Consider the following 6,093-nt stretch of genomic DNA (forward strand, 5'->3'; position numbering starts at 1 on the left):
AAAGAAAGAATATTAATTGAAAGAGAGAAAGAAAGAAAGAAAGAATATTAACTGAAAGAGAGAAAGAAAGAAAGAAAGAAAGAAAGAATATTAATTGAAAGAGAAAGAAAGAAGAAAGAAAGAAAGAATATTAATTGAAAGAGAAAGAAAGAATATTAACTGAAAGAAAGAAAGAAAGAAAGAAAGAAAGAAAATATTAATTGAAAGAAAGAAAGAAAGAAAGAAAGAAAGACAGAAAAAAGAATATTAATTGAAAAAAAAAAGAAAAACAGGAAGAAAGGGAGGACTGAAAAGGAACAGGAAGGAAGTAAATATGGAAAAGGAACAGAAAAGAAGGGGGGGCAGGAATGAAGGAGAGAAAAGGAAGGAAGACAGTAAAAGGAACAGGAAAATGTTTTTTTTCTCTCCTGTTTTTGTCCCAGATGTTATTTGAGGTGGTCATTGATGTGATCAGGGATGTAGGTCAGTAATGTGAGATTTCCTCTAACACTCTGGTGGCACTCATTATCTCTGCACTCGCTCTACATCACTGCACATTGGGTGTGTTCGAGCAGAATGAGAAAACTCCCCTCACACCCTGCCCCGGTGCCGCCCCCAAGCTCACGGTTCTGTAGTAGTGACAAGAAAGCTGGAACTCGGAAACCCTGGACCTGCCAAAGAGCCGGCGGTGTGGAGGAAGCTGCTGGGCTCTGATCAGTGTGTCAGAAGAAGCCATGAATAAACATGTGACGATGGCCGCTGCTCGTGTGCTGCTCACTTGGCACTGCTGTGAGGAACTCATGAGGAACTAGTTGGCAGAAGGGTCAAAAAGAGGCTGCCAGAAAAAAAAAAAAAAAGGCACGCTTCCTGTGTCTGCTGGGCTTCGGCGCACTCTTTATACAAGCAAACACCAAAATTTCCCCCATCTCTCTTTCTCCACATCGCCCACAGGCAGCCTGAGGAAAAGCCATTGATCATGTACTTCATAAAAACGGACCTGCTGAACCTCTGAGTGCTGAAGAAAAATCTAAAGTGCTCACTTTTAGTTAGAGAGAGAGCGAGAGAAAGAAAGAAGAGTTGTTTTTTTCCCCCGTTTCTTTTATTGGGACACACCATGATGGAGCAGAGCTTTGCTCTATATTTCCACGTTCTGATCTCTCTGAACCTTTTGTCTCATCCGAATGTCTGGTTCAGACTCCTCGCGGCCAGTAAGAGGGAAATCGACTCCAGACGATCCGACGGGTCACAACAACAGGCACTTTAGATCACTTTTAGCCGTGCAGTGGATATCTCGGGCGAAAGGGAAAAGGAGAGGGTGTAATTGGAGGCAATATACATGTCGGTCTTTGTGCATTTGGAATTTTAAAAAAGTGGATTTTTTCCCCTGGTTTAACAAACTTACATGTTTTATCCCAAGTTCTTACTTTACTACTTTAATCATCTACAGATTTCTTTTCACTAAATAGCTCTCGCATGTCATACAACTACAAGTGTTAAGCCTTATGCTCCAAGGGCCAGAGCTAGTCCTCCCCTTAACACGGAGGTGTCCAATCTTATCCACGAAGGGCAGGAGCTAGTCCTCCCCTTAACACGGAGGTGTCCAATCTTATCCACGAAGGGCAGGAGCTAGTCCTCCCCTTAACACGGAGGTGTCCAATCTTATCCACGAAGGGCAGGAGCTAGTCCTCCCCTTAACACGGAGGTGGGACTGGTGTGGGTGCAGGTTTTCATTTCAACCAAGCTACACCTGACTCCACCTGTTGAACCATTTGATCTTGGCTTTCTATAGAGTCAGATGTGGCTTCTGCTTGATTGGAATGAAAACCTGCACCACAACGGCCCTTTGTGGATAAGATTGGACATAGCTGTGTTAAGGAATGGATTACCATACTGCTGCTTTGAGACAAAATGCATTCTTCCCTCTTCCACATACACAAGCTCACGAACGCCCATGATTGGCTGACGTCACTTTACACCAGTCATGTCCAGTTTTCTCTTCAGTGGGCATGTGTGTGCAGGATTTTAATCTCATCACATCTAATTCCACTTTTTTTTAATCAGATGATCTTGGCTTGCAGTAGACTCTGGCTTGACTGGAATGAAAACCTGTACCCACACTGGTGCCTTCCAGATGAGACTGGATACGAACGAAGCCTTTATTATGACCCCACATACACCAATCAGGAATAATATGTGTGCTGACAGGTGAAGTGAATAAGACTGATGATCTCCTCATCATGGCACCTGTTAGTGGGTGGGATATATTAGACAGCAAGTGAACATTTTGTCCTCAATGTTGATGTGTTAGAAGCAGAAAAATGGTCAAGAGTAAGGATTTGAGCGAGTTTGACGAAGGGCCAAATTGTGATGGCTAGACCACTGGATCAGAGCATCTCCAAAACTGCAGCTCTTGTAGAGTGTTCCCGGTCTGCAGTGGTCAGTATCTACCAAAAGTATTCATTAAGTCCTGTAAATTTCCAGGAGTTAAAGTAACTGCTGCTACCATCTTAATTCCAGATACCACAGCACACCTTCAGGGATCTTATGGAGTCCATGCCTCGATGGGTCAGGGCTGTTGTGGCAGCGAAAGGGGGACCAACTCAATATTATGTAGGTGGTCATAATGTTATGCCGGATCGGTATACATTACAGCATAATGGAATTCTTTTCTTCACATATCCCGGCTGAGGAAGTTGGGGTCAGAGTGCAGGGGCAGCTATGATACAGCACCCCTGGAGCAGGGAGGGTTAAGGGCCTTGCTCAGTTGCCCAACAATGGAGCTTGAACCTCCAATCAACATCCCAGATCCTTAACCAGTTGAACTACCACTGCTGATCTACATCCTTCTTGACAATAGCACATAACACACAGCATGGGCATTGGACTAAGGCTCCAAATGTTTTAGATAAATATTCATAGTGTCCCAAAAGTCTTCATATAACCTAGGGGAACATAAACACCACTCAACGTTCGTGAATAGAATATAAACAGATGAAAGAAGAGCCTTTCTATTCAAAGTTCAATAAAATAGCTTAGTTTTTATTTGAATTACTTTTCAGTACAATTCCATCACTCTCATTCATTCTGATAATCAGTCCATCTTGCTCTCTTTCTCTCACACACACACACAGATATTCTAATTATTAACGGGTGAAATGTACAAAAATAACTTAGCCATGTTAATCAGTGTTCTACACAAGGCATCAGGGTCCGGAAAGGAATGTTATAGTGATATGTTTTAAAGCGGTGGTGTGCTGGACTCGGCAGGGACGTGATGGTGACAGATCAGCAAGAGGAAATCAGCTGAAGCCGAGGCCATCAGAAAACTGCAAAAGAATACGAGACAGGAAATATTTTAAAACCAGTTACGTTTATACACGCATCCGAAATAGATTGTGAGTGCTTTTCTTTCCTGTAGGTGTAAAAGTATCAGCAGATGAGTGAGTCACGGTCTACACACCCACACTAAAGGAACAGGATTAAGTCTGTTTGCATTTAAACATGTGCTGAACATTTATATTTAAGCCTGATGTTCGACAAAATGATTCTAAACAGTGGAAAAGGGAGAAACTCCTGTTTCGGTAAAGTGCGACTGGTTGTGAGAGAATGTTTGTACTGGGATTTCTAATGAAAAGAGGAATAAAACCAGTCTCTTCGCCCATCCTTGCTTGTGTTTGTATATACACACACACTTCTTTTCTAACAACCCTACTGTGCATGTTGACTGGTCCGAGAACGTCATCGGAACTGAGCAGCAATTACATGATGTCTGCTTAAGTCTAACGCCGTGAGCTCTAGACACATTTTCATTCTGAAATCTGTGGTGTGTGTGTAAGCACTTTACCAGTCATCTCTTCTGCAGCTGAGCCGCAGTCTCAGGTCCTTCCATCACGCCCAGATTTCTGCAATTACAGACAGGTCTATGATTATTGACAAATTTCAATATTTTTGAGTTGTAAGCTTTGTAAGCAGTGGATTATGATATTAGAAATGCAGAAAATGTGGTCAATGAGAACAACCTTAAAACCGACCACAGATTTAAGCTGAATCCTTACACCTGCTTATAAAGCAGTCATTCCGGCTGTATCTCAAATCACATGTTTATATTGAAACACATGTTCTAAAAAATTTGTATACAACTTGATTAGGAACTCGTACTGTGGACATGTAGCACGAGTCTAATAACAGTTCGAAATGGATTTCTGGAGAAAAAGATGGAAGGAATGAGGGTTTATGGCTGCTTTTAATGTACAAGAAAGTTGACTTGTTTCACAACATAAACAGATTAAAAGTGTAATGTCATGTATGTCAACTGATACATAATATTGATGTAAGGAAAATAATTATAGTTTAAGTAAGAGTTAGAATTTTCGGGTTCACCCGGAGAGGAAGCCCGAGTCGCGCTGCCGCCGCCTCCAGGGCTGAATTCAGGGAAGAGATGCTAAAGAACCACGCAGAGACAGTGACCAAATAGCAGAACTCTTCGAACAGGGAGTATTTATACAGAAGAAAGACCTAACATTCAGTGTTATCTATAGGTAAACAAAAGACGTCCGCAAAAACAGACGTGCTTAGTGAACTTTGAATGTCTAGGACAAAACAAAGGAGATCACGGTAATAAGACGAGATCATAAACACATTCAGCCCAGGTCAGAGCATGAAGAATTAAAGAATATATCAAACTCCCTTTTGTGTCAGGCCATGCTATGACCCTGTCATTGATTATTTTCATATAAAAACACGAGTGTTCAGTTCCTAAAGCCTTACCTCACTGGGAACTGAATAAGATTAGAAGGAAAGGTGGGTGGTTGTAATTATTATTATTATTGTTATTAAGTTGAAGGTTGTTGTGTTGGTCATTTAGGTGGAAAATTCAGGAAGAAAAAGCTCCAGTAAACATATTAAACTGTTCATGTTTGTCTAATATTCTTCTTATACCCCTAATTTTAACTGAGCAGTATTTAATGCCATTGTGTGTGTATGTGCGCATGCGCGTGAAGCGTATAAGTTAATAACACAATTAAATTGGTTCATGAATCGAAAAATCACTTAGTAAACGCCAAACTACACAAAATACACGCGACACAACCTGCTTTATGAACAAAAACCTACATTTGTTAAATGAATAAACACTCCGGGTTGTGTAAACACGGGGAGTGAGTACGTGACGTTCCCCACGCAGACACTGAACATCTGAACACGCAGCGTGTCTAAGTGTGTAACGCCATCGGTATTCACTCCATCTTACCGTTTATGGAACCACAAAGTACACGAAGAGGAAAAAGGCGAAGTCGAACAAGAGAAAAACCCAAAAGTCGAACCAGTAGGAGTGTTTGGGTAAGGAAACCAGCGCCTTCTTGTCATCCCCAGTCCCCATGTTGTTTGCAGTACTTCCTGCTTCCGGCACAGACCGGACATGACGAATAATAATTATAATAATAATAATAATAATAAAAAGAATATGGTTACGATCATAAAACAAACGATAAATAATTTATAATAAATAAAACTTCTAGTACTAATATTATATTCCGAGTTCTGATTAAATGCATATCTAAAATAAATCTAGACAATAAAGCTAGCTGGAAAGATGCTCCCTCTTAAAATATAACGGAGCAAGACCTGTAAAAATAAATTAATAATTAATTAATTAAATAATAATAATAATAATATTATTATTATTACAACATCAATAATAATAATAAATAAATAAAACAAAATAAGTCTGTGGAAACTCTTCCACTCTCCTCCATGTTATGACCATGAGAAGTTCAGATTCAAGTCAAGCACACCAAGTTCCAGGTTCGATGCGTTAGCTGATCACTACACAGTCTGATAATGATTGTGTACCTTATCCTTAACATGAGCAGCAGTCCTGACCATCGCAGCCATATGTGGTTCTTCCCCAAACTGTTAACTAACTAGGATATTAAAAGCAATTTGCTTTTAATGTGAAAATCGTTCAAAATTAGTAGACATTCTTGTGGAATATACACTATATTGTCAAAAGTATTGGAACACCCCTCCAAATCATTGAATTCAGGTGTTGTTTTTCAGGGGGTTGAGCTCGGCCCCTTAGTTCCAGTGAAAGGAACTCTTAATGCTTCAGCTTCA

General features: G+C 40.4%; 1 long non-coding RNA gene across 1 annotated transcript; it reads right to left on the bottom strand.

Moving 5' to 3' along the window:
* Nucleotides 1-2,997: 2,997 nt before the first annotated feature.
* LOC131348865 (uncharacterized) lies at nucleotides 2,998-5,381 on the bottom strand. Its single transcript, XR_009203997.1, has 3 exons — nucleotides 5,228-5,381; nucleotides 3,824-3,881; nucleotides 2,998-3,305 (listed from the first exon to the last, which is right to left on the bottom strand). It is a non-coding gene; the product is annotated as an uncharacterized LOC131348865 (long non-coding RNA).
* Nucleotides 5,382-6,093: the final 712 nt, after the last annotated feature.

This window comes from Hemibagrus wyckioides, linkage group LG29 (genome assembly GCF_019097595.1).
Source record: "Hemibagrus wyckioides isolate EC202008001 linkage group LG29, SWU_Hwy_1.0, whole genome shotgun sequence".
Lineage (NCBI taxonomy): Eukaryota > Metazoa > Chordata > Actinopteri > Siluriformes > Bagridae > Hemibagrus > Hemibagrus wyckioides.